This window comes from Pogoniulus pusillus, chromosome 25 (genome assembly GCF_015220805.1).
Source record: "Pogoniulus pusillus isolate bPogPus1 chromosome 25, bPogPus1.pri, whole genome shotgun sequence".
NCBI classification, from domain to species: domain Eukaryota; kingdom Metazoa; phylum Chordata; class Aves; order Piciformes; family Lybiidae; genus Pogoniulus; species Pogoniulus pusillus.
Genome location: NC_087288.1, coordinates 5777596 through 5792995, shown reverse-complemented (window position 1 = coordinate 5792995; position 15400 = coordinate 5777596). Strand labels below are relative to the sequence as shown.

Genomic DNA, 15400 nt, shown 5'->3' with positions numbered 1-15400 from the left:
GAAAATTCAAAACTTCTCTAGAACCAACAATTAACCACTTCTCCTTCTAAATTTATATCAAAAAAGTTCTACCATCCCAGTCAGGAACTATTCTGTCCTTTACCTTTGACCACTGTGGGCAGCAGGTAGAGGGAAGCTTTCCTTCCACTCTGCTCTGCCCTTACCCAGAGTATTGTGTCCAGTTCTGAGCTCCTCAGTTCAGGAGGGACTGGGAACTACTGCACCAAGTCCAACAGGGGGCCACAGAGATGCTGAAGTGCATCACTGGGGCATCTGTTTGGCAGATGCTGAGAGCCCTGGAACTATTCAGTCTAGAGAAGAGCAGACTGAAAGGAGATCTCCTAATGATTATCAATACTTAAAAGCTGGAGGTCCAGAAGAAGGGGATGAGATGTCTCCAGTGGTGCATTGTGATAGAACAGGGGACAACAGGCACAAACTGTAACACAGGAGTTTCCAGTTGAACTTAAGGAGAAACTTCTTCACTTTGAGAATGACAAAGCCCTGGAACAGGCTGCCCAGAATGGTTGTGGAGTCTCCTCTGGAGACTTTCAAAACCTGCCTGGATGTGCTCCTGTGTGACCTGTCCTAGGTAATCCTGCTCTGGCAGTGGTGTTGGGACCCCATGATCTCTGAGGGTCTCTTCCAACCCCCAATATTCTGTGACTCTAGCAGATTTGCCTGGTACCTGTCATCTGTGGCCACCATTAGAACATCTTTACCCTTGCTTCGTGCTGTTACCCACGCAGACTGCAGAGTCAATTCTGCCTCAGAGACAACCCCACGTGTAAGCAGCTGAAGACAGACTGTGGCCCTCTGATTTCAGTCTGCCCAGACCCAGACTGGGGACTTGATTGACACTTGGAGAATTTTATTAATTACACAGTAGCTCCTCAGCCCTATTTTCTGAGATGTGAGCTGCACTTTTAATTCTGTGTAGTTCTCCCTATTGCAGAGCATTGTTTTTATCTCTGTGTTCTGCTCCTGATCTGTTTCCACTTCAGCCTTGTTTCTGATCTGTAGCCAGCAGCAATGAACCAGTGCTGTGGTTAATTTCTGAGCAGAAGTCTGCAGCTGGTGTAAATTAGTGTTGCTCCATTATGCATCAGAAGAGCTTCACTGCAGAGATATCTGATATTACCTGTCTGACTCTATGACAGTATTTGCATTCTCCATATCTTGAGACCTTACCTCTTGTTTCTAGCGTGGTGCAATCGAGTTTTCCTACCACACAGTACTTTGTCATCAAAGGTGAGTCCATGAGCAACAATCCTAACACTACACCATGTTTACTCCTAATTCAGATTGATGTAAGGAGATCAGAGCCACTTTTGGTCATTTTATCTTGCTCTTGGAGTGATGCAGTCAGAGTCAGAACAAGGGCAGTGATCTAACCTAAATCTCCTTCCATTCTGATCTGTCCTTTCCTGAAAGGAAACCAGCTGACCTCTTGGAAAGTCACTTGAAACAGCATCATACAATCATTAAGGTTGGAAAGCCCTCTAAGATCACTGAAGTTCAACCATCAACCCAACACCACCATGGCCACTAAACCATGTCCTCAAGTGTCATAGTCACAGGTTTCTTGAACACCTCTAGGGATGGTAACTCCACCACTTCCCTGGGCAGCCTGTTCCAATCCCTGACCACTCTTTTCAGGAAAGAAATTTTTCCTAACACCCAACCTAAACCTCTCTTGCTGCAACTTGAGGCCATTTTCTCTCACCCTATAACCAGTTATGTGGGAGAAGAGACTGATGCCCACCTCACCATGACCTCCATGCCATGTCCACGCCAGATAGTGACAAAACTGGAGACGACATCCCACAAGACTTCCCACTCTCTATCCATGTGCCACTAGGACTCAATCTTTCAGAAAGAAACCAAACACAGAGGATGGAGGTTTTGTTGCCTGGCCTCAGAAGGGGGCAGTTCAAGGATGATAATGTGAAATAATTACAAGTGGCCATCTGGGAGAGCTCTTGTGTAGATTAACTTAATTGAGGCTGCAGGCAAACTCCAGTACCTACTGGCAATGCTGCTTCAACACACCAGAGCCCTTCATTAGTCAGAGTAAAACAAATGCTCTTACCTGGTACTTTTATGGCCAGGCTGGGTTGAGTCAGGATGTCCTCTCTCTCGTGACACTCAGGCCACCTCTTTAGGAGAGGTGATCAAGGGAATGAGTGAATGACGACTGAGCATGCATTTTATTTCTCTGCTCTGTGAACATCCATCAGAGTCAAATCAGGAGAGTGCAAGGGGCTGCACTGTCTCAGAGTCACAGGTTAGGGTTTGGAAGGCACTTCTGGAGATCAAGTCCAACCCCACTGTTCTTCTCTAATTTCAAACCATCCCCACCCATCCTACCATTGCAGGCCTTTGCAAACAGTCCCTCTGCAGCCCCCTTCAGGTACCAGAAGGCAGCTCTAAGGTCTGCTTGGAGCCTTCTCTTGTCCAGGCTGAACAATCTCAACTCTCCCAGCCTGTCTCCAAAGCAGAGGTGCTCCAGCCTCCCTCCTCTAGGCCTTTCCATCAGGTCCATGTCCTTCGTGTGCTGGGGGCCTCATGGCTGGACACAGCACTGCAGGTGAGAGCGCAGAGGGACAGAATCCCCTCTCTGCTGCTTTTGATGCAGCTCAGGCTGCTATTGACCCTCTAGGCTGCAAGTGCCCTTTGCTGGCTCATGTCCAGTATCTGACCTACCAGCACCCCTCAGCCCTTTTCTGCAGGACAATGCCACTTGCAAGGCATAGCCAGCTCCTGACAGAGGCATTTCTACCAAATGTCTGCTGAAAAACAGGTACAGGAATGGTCTCTTGCCAGTCTCATTTTTTCCTTTACAAAAACAGTTGTCTTGGTCCTTAATTTGTCCTTCTCTGACCCAAAAGAGCTGGCAGCTCTGACACAGTGTTTGGCATTAACTCCAGACAAAGCAGCTGTACCAAGCACAGCTCCTAACAAGGCAAACATGGTTGATGACTCATCTCTGACTGCATTTTAATACAGAAACTCAGAGTTTTATCTTCAGTTCCTGGTAATGCCAGCACCACCCATGAAAGACCAGCACAACAAGCACCACAGAGCCATCATCCCCAGATCTGATGCACACTGCAGCAGCAGCCTCTCCTTCTGTGGCCTTTTACATTCCTCAGCCAAAAAGCAGGTTTTGAGCTTCTGAAAGCAAATGCAGTGAGTAGGGCTCCAGCCTGCTGCCTTAACTAACATGCAGAGCACTGCATGCTGCTGCCTACTTACCCATCTGCAGGGTCCTACAAGGATGACAGTTGTGCATCGATCTTCACAGCACTTCAGGATACATCTGGGGTCAATCTCTTTTTGGCTACAATGGCTGCAAACTGGAATACAGAAGATTTCACCTCAACATGAGGACAAACTTCACTACAGTGAGGGTAACAGCACTGGAGCAGGCTGCTCAGAGGAGCTGTGGAGCCTCCTTTTCTGGAGACTTTCAAAACCCATCTAGATGCATTCCTGTACAAACTACTCTAGGGGATCCTGCTTTGCAAGGGGGTTGGAGTCAGTGGTCCCTGGAGATCTCTTCCAACCTCTGAAGTTCTATGATTCTGTGATTCATCTAGTGTCACAGTGTGCTGCTCTGCCACTGAGCTGAGAACTCGACATGAAGATGCAAAATTATATCATTTAGGGTTCATAAAATACCACATTGTCAATCTCCCTTTAGCAGGTGCCAAGCTGTGAACCTCAAGAGAAATGATGCCACGGGTGTCCACTGTGGCAGACCTGTTACTTTGGAACTGAACTTCAGCTGCCAACTGATTTCTTTCACTTCTGCCCAAGGCAATTTTGGCACAGCAGAACATGTTAAAATTAGGAGGCAATGATTTGAAAGTGGAGCAGGGGAGATGTAGGTTGGACATCAGAAAGAACTTCTTTACAATAAGAGTGGTGAAACACTGGAACAGGTTCCCCAGGGATGTGGTTGAGGCTCCATCCCTGGAGCTATTCAGGGCCAAACTTGATGTGACCCTGGGCAGCCTGCTCTAGTTGGTGGTATCCCTGCTGGGTGCAGGGGGGTTGGACAAAATGAGCTTTGTGGGTCCATTCCAACTCAATGCAACCTGTGAATCTGTACAATTGCAGAATAAGACAGAGGCTGTTCCTATCTCATTCTGCTCCAAATCCCTGATCAGTCTCTACTGCTTTCCATGGGATTTGGATCATAACATTCCATAATACTCACAGCAGAGTTTATGTTTTAAAGCAACAGTAAATAGGTAAAATGCATCATTTTTACATTGTTTCCATTCTCTTGTATTATATTTATAACAATCTTTTATACTGTGCCATTGTTTTATGTGATATTATATAGATGTAACATCAAGGTGTCTAAAAGATGAGAAACTGCTTACCCTCATGAATAAGCAGGGCTTAAACATACATAATAATTTAAACCTGAATCTTTCTAGGAACTGGGTAATGCAATCAGCTCAGTAAAGCACTTCACAGGCAGTGACTGTGCTGAAGGAATCGTGTTTATAGCCAATAAAACACATGACCAAGGCAAAAGTTATGTGAGAGCTTTAAAACATAGGATCACAGAATGGCTCTAGTTGGAAGGGCCCTCAGAGATCATAGAATCATAGAATGGTTTAGGTTGGAAGGGACCTCAAGGATCATCTGCACCACATCTCTGCCTCTTTGAAACACCTCCAGGGATGGGGATTCAACCACCTCCCTGGGTGGCCTGTGCTAGGCTTTGTAAATCCTTTCAGGAAAGAAGTTTCTTCTAACATCTAACCTAAACCTCCCCTGGTTCAACTTGAGGCCATTTCCTCTCATCCTATCACTTGTTACTAGGGAGAAGAGTCCAACTCTCACTTGGCTCCAGCCTTCTTTCAGGATGCTGTAGAGAGCAATGAAGTCTCCTTTGAGCCTCCTCTTCTCCATACTAAATCCCAGGTCCCTCAGCTGCTCCTCACCTAACCTATTCTCCAGACCCTTCACCAGCTTCATTGCCCTTCTCTGGAACTGCCCCAGTCCCTCAGTGAGAAAGAAGTTCAAAGGGGAAAATTGAGACATTCTGCTCCACCTTTCTGGACCTCACTTCAGCTTATAAAAATAGTGGTTTGCAACAGCTTTTGGTAGGGAGAAGCACAGCACATTCCTGTGCCTATGTCCAACACTCCCAGCCTGAAGACAGCCTACAACACAGCCCCCCATCTGTTGAACTTTAGCCCCAGTAAAGGCTTTAAGCCTGCATCTGAGTAATGCTTCCAAAAAAACAGGGGGAAAGGAGGCAAATCGAGATTCCAGAACAGGCTTGTGCCAGAGATTGACTGACAGGGCAGACAGACCCCAAGGAATTCCTCTGCAGAAGCCAAAAGAAAGCAGAAAGAAGGGCTGGGAAAGGTCAGGGCAGTGGCATGCAATACACATGCGTGCTAAATGAGCAGGAGATGCTCCAAAAGACTGCATTGCAGATGCGAGCTCACAAAAGGCTGCAGACAGACCCTAGCCCCACACTGGGCATTTTGGGGAAAACACTCAGTGCCTTCAGAGCTGCACAACTGCTTGCAGCCAGCTCAGATGATGGATCTCTGCATTAGTGGTTACCTGCTGCTGCAGGGCATAGCAGTCCCACTAAATACTCAGCCATAAATTGGCTTTTCCAGTGGAGAGTAGCAGTAGTATGTAAGGATTAATAATTCATTATTAATTACTGATTTTATTAGCTATCATGGAATTGGGCTCACGAATATTTATTTCCCCACAAATACTTCAGCATCTTTTTTTTTTCTGGGTTTTTTTGGGGGTTGTTTGGGTTTTTTTTAAATCTCAGCACTCCTGTGGTGATTCTGTGTCTTGTTGTTATGCTACAGCTGTTCTGCTCATTGGAAACACTCACCTCTCAAATAGCCATGGACTCCTCCTGGGATTTTCCTCTTGTGCAAAGCAGTGCTAAAACAGGGACTCATGTCCACTTCGGTGGTGGCTTCCTGCTTCTCACCCCACTCTGAGCTTTACCGAGATGTTTCAGCACCTAAAAATAGGGCACACAAAATCAGTAGCCCCTTTGGAGCACATAGGTCATTGTTTCATCTTAACCATCTCTCTCTCCAGTCCTTGCTCAAATTACAGAATTAACCAGGTTGGAAAGGACCTTTGAGATCATCAAGTCCAACCTAGCACCATCTAATCAACTAAACCATGGCACTAAGTGCCTCATTGAATCTCTTTTTAAATACCTTCAGGGACTGTGACTCCACCACCTCCCCAGGCAGCCCATTCCAATGCCACTCTTGCTGTGAAGAACTTCTTTCTAACATCCAGCCTAAACCTGCCCTGGCACAGCCTGAGGCTGTGTCCTTCTGTTCTATCACTGGGTGCTTGGTGAAGAGACCAACCCCACCTGGATACAGCCTCCCTTCGGGTATTGTAGAGAACAATGAGGTCTGCTCGGAGCCTCCTCTTCTCCAGGCTGCTCACCCCCAGCTCCCTCAGCTGCTCCTCACAGGGCTGTGCTCCAGCCCCCTCACCAGCCTTGGTGCCCTTCTCTGGACACATTTGAGCACCTCAACATCCTTCTTAAATTGAAGTGCCCAGAACTGGACAGATTACTCAAGGTGTGGCCTAATCAGTGCTGAGTACAGGAGCAGAAGTACTTCCCTATTCCTTCTGGCCACACTATTCCTGACACAGGCCAGGATGCCATTGGCATTCTTGGCCACCTGGACAAATTATTCCTCTCAGGTCAGTGTCTGCTGTCTGCACCCCTACCAGCAGTGTAGCTCTGACCAAAGCCATGGCTGTGTAGAGAAAGCCTTCATTACCTCTTTAAACCAGGGCTACAAATACTACATGAGGCTTTTAGCTAGGGGTTACTCAGCATGAGGCTCTGCAAGATGTGTTGGACTGCATTGCACCTCAACATACTCAAACATAGGGCTTCTGACAATGCCATAGGCATCACTGCCTGTGCTACAGGACCTGCCAGGACTGTCTGCCTGTTACTGTGGCATAAGTCTGTGTCTAAGTTTTCCCTATGTGGCAGGAGAATCACAGAATCACAGACTGTTAGGGGCTGGAAGGGACATGCAGAGATCATCCAGCCCAAACCCCCTGCCAGCGCAGGATCACCTGCTGGCCACATGGTAACACATCCAGGTGGGTCTGGAAAGTCTCTAGAGAGACTCCACAACCTCTCTGGGCTGCTTCAGGGCTCCAGCACCCTCATCTCATTTGTTTCTTATTCATTTATTGTTCTTTTACATTTCTATTCACTGCATTCCATTCCTATTTGTCTTAATTTACCTCCTATCCTCAATGTGTTTCTAGCAAAGGATTTTAAAATTGAGTATTTTTATTTCTCAGAAAATTAAGAGGAAGGTAAAGAACATCCTCACACTGAAGAACAATGACTCAGCAGCTCTGGAGTATTCTTTTGCATTCATTCTGTACTTGTCCCTAACAGGAAAAATGCTGGCAGAAGCTCTTTCCATTCCTGTGAACTAGGTATTGATTCAGCCTCTGAAAATGTATTGCAACGAGAAGGTTACCTCTTGACCTTCAATCTCTGCAACTCTTTTGTGATGAGCAAGAAAACCCTTCAGAGTTCCCAGACCTCAATGTGTTTATAGGCAAACAACACCAGGAAAGAAAAGGTACAGAAGATGCTTTCTAACCCTGTGCTGCCAGAGAGAGCAGGCTTGCTTCTGCAATAGGCACCTTCCCTTTCTTATCTTTGCATCACTTCCAGCTGAGATTTATCATCTCTGCTCCTGCCATGGGTTTGTTTCTGCCACTTCTTCTACAAATACTCACAAAGGACTCTTGAGAACAACTTGTGAATTTGCTACCTAATGAACTCAGAATGCCTGTAGCTGCCAATGCCTGCAAGCTGTGAAGGCTGAGAGAGTGGTGAGGAATTCCCACCAAACACAATCCTTGGAGGCAGCCTCAGCCAGGGCTCCCCACTCCTGTCCTGGGCAGCTTGCCAGGCAAAGTGCTCCTGCTTCTGGAGCTTCTAGAATCACAGAAACTTTTCAATTGGAACACACCTTTAAGATCATTGAATCCAACCACTCTCTAACTCTCCCAAGTCTGCTGCTAATCCATGTCTCTGAGCACCACATCCTTGCCTCCTTGAAACACCACCAGGCATGGGGATTTAGCCACCTCCCTGGGCAGCCTGTGCCAGGCTCTGAGAACCCTTTCAGGGAAGAAGTTTCTTCTAATCTTCAACCTTAACCTCCCATAGTGTAACTTGAGACATTCAAGGTGAGGCTTGACAGGGCCCTGGGTGACTTGGTCTAGTGGGGATGTCCCTGCTGACTGCAGGGGGGCCAGACTAGATGACCTCTAGAGGTCCCTTTTGGCCTAGACCGTTCCATGATTCTATGATTTCCTCTATTACTTGTTAGAAAGAGAAGAGAAATCTCATCTAACTACAGGTATTTGGGAACTGGGCTTTTCATCCCAGTGGACTTGAAGGGCCAGGTTTGTAGCTCAGCCAACAATATAGGTTTGCCATGTGGCCACAAAGCCAAGCCCCTTTGAAGTCTGAATCCAGACAGCCCTCTTTGAAGTATCACCTTGTAAAAAGGGAGCTATGCCTATGCTAATAAATTAAAGAAGTGTCCTGGCAGAAGAACAAAACTGGCATAAATAAGACATTGCCAAATATCAGGTGATAGAAAGAGATTAAATAGCCTGAAATTGTGCCAGGGGAGGAGGTTTAGATTAGAGATTAGGAAGAGTTTCTTTGCTGAAGGAGTGCTCAGGGATTGGAACCATCCAATCCATCCCTGTGTGTGTTCAATAAAACTGTGGTCATGGCACTTGAGGACATGGTATAGTGGCCATGGTGGTGTAGGGTTGGCAGTTGGACACAATGATCTCCAAGGGCTTTTCCAACTCAAACAGCTCTGTGATTCTGTACTGAAATAAAATCTGGGATTAAATAAAAGGGTGGGTTTGCAGAATGCAAAGAGACTATTTGCCATCTGGATGGTTGCACATCACTGCATGCTTGGACATCATCTCTCCTTGTTTTATTCCTGCTTTAATCACTGTCAGCAGTTGTGGCACATATGTGACACAGAAACAAAATGTTCATTTCTCTCTCTGCTTTGCAGACACATCCAGGTACACAGACATTCATGGCCATGTGTCCACACCTACACATGCAAAACCCAACTTCCACATGCAGAACATGAACTTCCTTCCTTTTGACCATCACTAAAGTGAATGGATTTTGTATGAGGGAGGATTCCAAAATCAGGCTCAGATATTTTGTACTGCGTGGTTGAATTCCCATCCCTGAAGGTGTTTCAAAGAGGCAGAGATGATGTGCTGAGGACCACAGCTTAGCACCAGCCTTGGCAGAGTTAGAGAAAGGTTGGACTATATGATGCTAAAGGTCTGCTCCAACCCAGATGATTCTGTGATGCTGCTCTAAACCCTTAGTGCTCACGAGTTCAGCTGTGAGGTCAGTCCTTTCCGTAGGAACACGATGGGATATTTGTCATAAATGCTACCATTCATCACATAGAACATTTCCATCTAAAGGTGTTTCACCAGCTCTGTCTGCCACCTGGTAAGATAATGAAGGCTCTGGTTACAGGGGTTTTCTCATTTTTAAGAGCAGCACAATTCAGCTAAGGCTTAAACAACCTGCCACTGTGACTTATGCTTGGAGTGAGCAGCATGCATTCCTCTACCCACCATTCACATTTGCTCCTGGGCTTGATGCCAAAAGCCCCTGTTTAAAAATAGTTTAAGTAGGTCTTCAGACTGATTGTTTTTTTCCCTTGCTGCTTTCCCATATCTTAGCCCCACTACTGGCATATGTGTAAAATAGTCTCAGGGTTGTAATGGCCTTGGCTCACAGTCAGAGAGCTTCTAATCCATGCTACGTTTTCAAGTAGCTGGGACAGCTTCACAGAATCATTGTGGTTGGAAAAGATCTTGGGAAAGATCATCAAGGACAGACAGAGATTGTTTGCAGAGGCCTGCAGTGATAGGGTGAGAGGCAATAGTTTGAAATGAGAGAGGAGCAAGTTTAGATTGGATGCATGGAATGAGTTCTGCACCGTGAGGGTGCAGGAACACTGGAACAGTTTGCCCAAGTTGGTGGTTGAGGCCCCACCGCTGGAGATATTCGAGGTCAGGCTTTACAAGGCTCTGAACAACCTGCTGTAGTGGAAGATGTCCCTGTTTACTGCAGGGGAGGTGGGCTAGAAGACCTTTGGAGGTCCCTTCCAACCAAAACTATCCTATGATTATCTCACTCTACTAGGGCCACTAGTCCACCATATCCTCAAGCACCATGTCTAGATGGCTTTTCAATACATCCAGGGATGGTGATTCAACCATTTCCCTGAGTAGCCTGTTCCAGTCTTGGACAAACCTCTTGGCATAGAAGTTTTCCCTAAAGCTCTTGTGGTGTAACTTGATGCCATTTCCTCTTGTCTTGTCAGCTGTGACTTGAGAGCAGAGACCAATGCCCACCTTTCTATAATCTCCTTTCGTAGAACCATTAGGGTTAGAAAAGTCCTCAAAGATCACTTTCTACTCAACACCTCCACTAAACCATGTCCCCAGGTGTCATGTCTACACAGTTCTTGAACACCTTCAGGGTGAATGACTCCACCACCTCCCCGGGCACTGTCCCAGTGCCTGACCACTCCTGCAGGACAGAAATTCTTCCTGACATCCAATCTAAACCTCCCTTGGTGCAGCTTGAGACCATAGCCTTTCATCCAGTTGTTAGTTATTTGGGAGAAGAGGTCAATGCCAGTATCACTTCAGGCTCCTTACAGGGAGCTTTAAAGAGCAACGAGGTCTCCCCCAGCCTCCTTTCTCCAAGATAACTCCAGCTCCTTTAGCCTCTCTTCACAAGCCTTGCTCTCCAAAGCCCTCCCCAGCTCCTTGCCCTTCTCTGTCCTTACCTTCCATAACACAGACAAACATTTCTCAGTGAAGACTGATGTGCATGGGATGCTCAGCAGTCAAAATCGGAGCACTCCTTCAGCTACCAACCTCTGCATGCACATATGCTTAGGAGAGTCTGACAAACACAGCCATGGCACAAAGCCCAACTGCTTTACTATCAACTCCCCCAAGTCAAATCCAGACAAGCTTCCCTAGATCACAGGCTAACAAAGTGTCCCTTCTACAGGAAGGCTTCAGAGAGACTTTTTGTGAGGGTGTCCAGAGACAGGAGAAGGGGGAACGGTTTGAAGCTGAGGGAGAGCAGGGTTAGACTGGATCTGAGGAAGAAGTTCTTCAGTACAAGGGTGGTGAGACTCTGGAACAGGTTGTGATGCATCCTGCCTGGGGGTGTTCAAGGCCAGGCAGGATGAGGCCTTCAGCAGCTGAGCCTAGTTGAGAGGTGTCCCCGCCCATGGGGGGTGTGTGGGGTGTGCATGTGTGTGTGAGTAGACGACCTCTGAGGTCCCTTCCAACCTGAGCCATTCTGGGATTCACTAGAGTGTGCACAACACCCAGTTCCTGTGCTGCTGCAGCTGCTCCTCAGTCTCCCAGAAGAGAAAACTCTTGTGAAGTCTTAGGTATTTCCTCAGGCTTGAGCAATACTGATGCAAGCCTCTCTCCTCTTTGCAAGCCTTTGAAGCTGTGGAGGCGGCACCACCTGCCCAAGCACATCAGACAAATTGGCCCTCACAGCTGAGCACTGCTGCTCTCCTAAACCCATTTCCAGGGGCTGGTGGGAACGCAACACCAGCAGATAACCATGATGGATCTATCTACTCATAAAGATTAATTGGTCCTATTTGCTGCTTCTGCTACTGTTATTTAAAGAATCAACAATCTAATTTTCATTAATATTTTGGGAGAAAAATAAAAGAGTGATTTGTGCTCCTGTGAGCATGCTCCTCTGCCTCAAGAGACCTGCAGAGGTAATTTATTTGCTCGGCCATGTGTGCCAAAACAAAATGTCTGCCTGCCCATTCTGGCCAGCTCGACACCCAGTCGAGTTCTCAGACTGTGCAATATTCCAACTAAAGAGGTTTTCATAACCACAGCTGTCAGGAACATGACCTGGAGTCTTTTCTTTGCACAACATGGGCAAATTCTGCCCCTTGACTCTGCTCTGCTGAGCCCCTGCCTCCAATCCTGCAACAAGTTCTGCTGTCCCCAGCATACGAAGGACACAGAGCTGGTGGAGTGAGTCCAGAGGAGGCCACAAAGATGATGCAAGGGCTGGAACACCTCTGCTATGAGCACAGGCTGAGGGAGCTGGGGGTGTGCAGCCTGGAGAAGAGAAGATTCTGAGGGACTTTAGAGCTGCCTTCCAGTACCTGAAGAGATCCTACAGGAAGGCTGCAGAGGGACTGCTGATTAAATCCCATGACAAGTGCACCTTTTATCTTTACCAGCTGACTCAAATTTCAGACAATCACAGAACAGCTCAGGTTGGAAGGGACCCAAGAGATAGAATCATAAAATCATAGTCAGAGTTGGAAGGGACCACTAGGATCATCTACTCCAACCACCCTGCCATAGGCAGGGACACCTCTAAACTAAACCAGGATGCTCAAAGCTTCATTTAACCTGGCCTTGAACACCCCCAGGAAGGAAGCATCCACAACCTTCCTGGGCAACCTATTCTAGAGTCTCACCACTCTTCTACTGAAGAACTTCTTCCTAAAATCCAGTCTAACTCTGCTCTTCCTCAGCTTCAACCATTCCCCCTTCTCCTGTCTCTAGACACCCTCATGAAAAGTCTCTCTGCAGCCTTCCTGTAGGATCATAGAATGGTTTAGGTTGGAAGGGACCTCAAAGATCATCCAGTTCCAACCCAGATACTGGAAGGCCACTCCAAGGTCTCTTCAAAGCCTTCTCTTCTTCAGGCTGAAGAGCCCCAACTCTTGTAGCCTGTCCTCATAGCAGAGCTGCTGCAGCCCTCTGATCATCTTCATGTCCCTCCTTTGGACTCACTCGAACAGTTCCATGTTCTTCTTGTGTTGGGGGCTCCAGAACTGCACACAGGACTCCAGGTGGGGTCTCAGGAGAGCAGAGTAAAGGGGGAGAATCCCCTCCCTTGCCTTGCTGGCCATGCTCCTCTTGATGCAGCCCAGCACAGGGTTGCTGTCTGGGCTGCACTCAAGCTGCAGGCTCATGTTGAGCTTTTCATCAACCCAGACCCCAAGGTCCTTTTCCTCAGGGCTGCTCTCAGCCATTTGCCACCCAGCCTTTATTGCACCAACCCAGGTGCAGGACCTTACACTTGGCCTTGTTGAATATCATGGGGTTGGCCTAGGCCCAGCTCTCCAGCCTGTCCAGGTCCCTCTGGATGGATCCCTGCCCTCTAGCAAGTCAGTTGTGCCACACAGCTTGGTGTCATCTGCAAACTTGTTGAGGGTGCACTTGATTCCTCTGTCCATATCACTGACAAAGATGTTAAACAGCACTGGTCCCAGCACTGACCCCTGAGGGACACCACTTGGCACTGGTCTCCAAGTGGACATTGTGCTCTTGATCGTCATTGTCTGCATGCAACCATCCCTCCAGGAATTGGAAAGTAGCTATAATGTCCCCCTGGAATCTTTTCTTCTTCAGCCTGAACACTCCCAGCTCCCTCAGCCTGTCCTAATAGCAGAGGTGCTCCAGATGTCGTTCAGAAAAGATACAGAGTATGAATAAAACAGCTGTCATCTCAGCTGGGACTAGGTGGGGAGTGGGAAGGTCACTGAAGTAGGAGCTGTGTTTGTTGCTTCATTAATCACAGCAATAAGCGAGCAAGCAGCCAGTTTGAACAGGGTCAGACTGTACCTCTGAAAGCTGCACTAGTGAAAAGCACACTCCTTCACATCTCAGCAAAATCTGGCTTCAGTTAGACCCAGAAAATATGCACCTTGGTAACCTTTTAAGTATGTAACAAAAAGCAAACAAACAAACACAAACAAAACAAACTAATTATATACACATATAAATATTTACCCACACAAAATTGTGGCTGAAGACCCTTTTCCTAGCTCTGAGTAGAGAGGATTGCAGAATCACAGGCTTGTTTTGATTGGAAAAGCCCTTTGAGATCATCCAGTCCAACCATTCTCTAACTCTCTCAAGGCCAGGGTTAAAACATGCCCCTCAGCAACCACCTCTCTGCCTCTTTGAAAACACCTCCAGGGATGGAGATTCAACCACCTCCTTGGGCAGCCTGTTCCAGGCTTTGAGAAGCCTTTAATTGTGGAAGTTGAACCTAACATCCAGCCTAAACCTCCTCTGCTGCAACTCAAGGACGTTTCCTCTCATCCTGTCTCCTGTTACTAAGGAGAAGAAATCAACCTCCACCTCACTGAAGCTTCCTTTCAGGGAGCTGTAGAGAGCCATGAGGTCTCCCTCCAGCCTCCCCTTCTCAAAACTGAACAACCCCAGGTCCCTCAGCTGCTCCTTACCAGCCTTGTTCTCCAGACCCTTCACCAGCTTCATTGCTCTTCTCTGGACCTGCTTCAGCACCTAAATGTCATTCTTGTAGTGAGGGCCCCAAAACTGAACACAAGACTCCAGGTGTGGCCTCACCAGCACTGAGTTCAGGGAGACAGTCACTGCCTTGGTCTTGTTGCTCCAGGCCAGGATGCTTTTGGACTTGTTGGCCACCTGGACACAGAACCAACTGCCTCTGTGAGAAATTGCATCATCCAGCCCCTGCTGTGAAAGACTGCAAGGTGAAATGTGTGGTGCCACAGATAAATCCATTAAGAAGGAAGAACTAAGCAGAATGCACTTAAGCCAATGCAGTGCCTACAAAATCACCTTGAGCACCTTGGTCAACAGCTGTGTTCATTTTGGGTCCCACACAACAGATCACCTTGCCACCTCTCCTAGGTATGGCTCGTTATTCTAATTACTTCCAGCGCACCACTCTGCTTTGAGGCAGAAATGGAGTCAGGCACATCACTCCTGACTGACCAGAAACCAAGAGGCAAGAGAGAAGAACTAATCTCAGCTACAACTGGACCAGTTTATTTCGTGTGACACATAATACATCTGTACAGCCTCCCATGAGAACTCACACGGAGGAGGTTTAGCAGGCTACCGGCACGCTTCGGAGCTCATCTCACATTGCATTCATCATCAGCTTACATCCAAAAGGGCACCTCCACTTGCCTGTTTGCTTCCTACAGTGAAAAACCTTCCTCTGTACTGTGGTCATTCAATTAAGCCATGTATTTGTCACAAGCTTGTGCACGTTAATGTCTACTCATACTGCAGCCAAGGAAGCTACAGCTGCCCTTGTCAGACGTTGTGCCTCTGTTCTCAGGTGTGAGGGATGTGAAGTGAGTGAAACAGCACAAAAGGTCTGAGCTCTGATCACTTAGGAAAACAAAAATCATATTTTTAGGTCTGAAGCCTTCAGATAAGTATATTACAGGTATGTAGATTGACAGAC

General features: G+C 47.3%; 1 long non-coding RNA gene across 1 annotated transcript in view; it reads right to left on the bottom strand.

The window, feature by feature from the left end:
- The window catches only part of LOC135186524 (uncharacterized), a 152524-nt gene that overhangs the window by 23599 nt on the left and 113525 nt on the right, over nucleotides 1-15400 (bottom strand). Inside the window, exons 3-5 of the long non-coding RNA XR_010307000.1 lie at nucleotides 5891-6025; nucleotides 3259-3359; nucleotides 2093-2223 (exon numbers count right to left, since the gene is read on the bottom strand). This is a non-coding gene — a long non-coding RNA (uncharacterized LOC135186524). The remainder of the gene's footprint in view (nucleotides 1-2092; nucleotides 2224-3258; nucleotides 3360-5890; nucleotides 6026-15400) is intronic.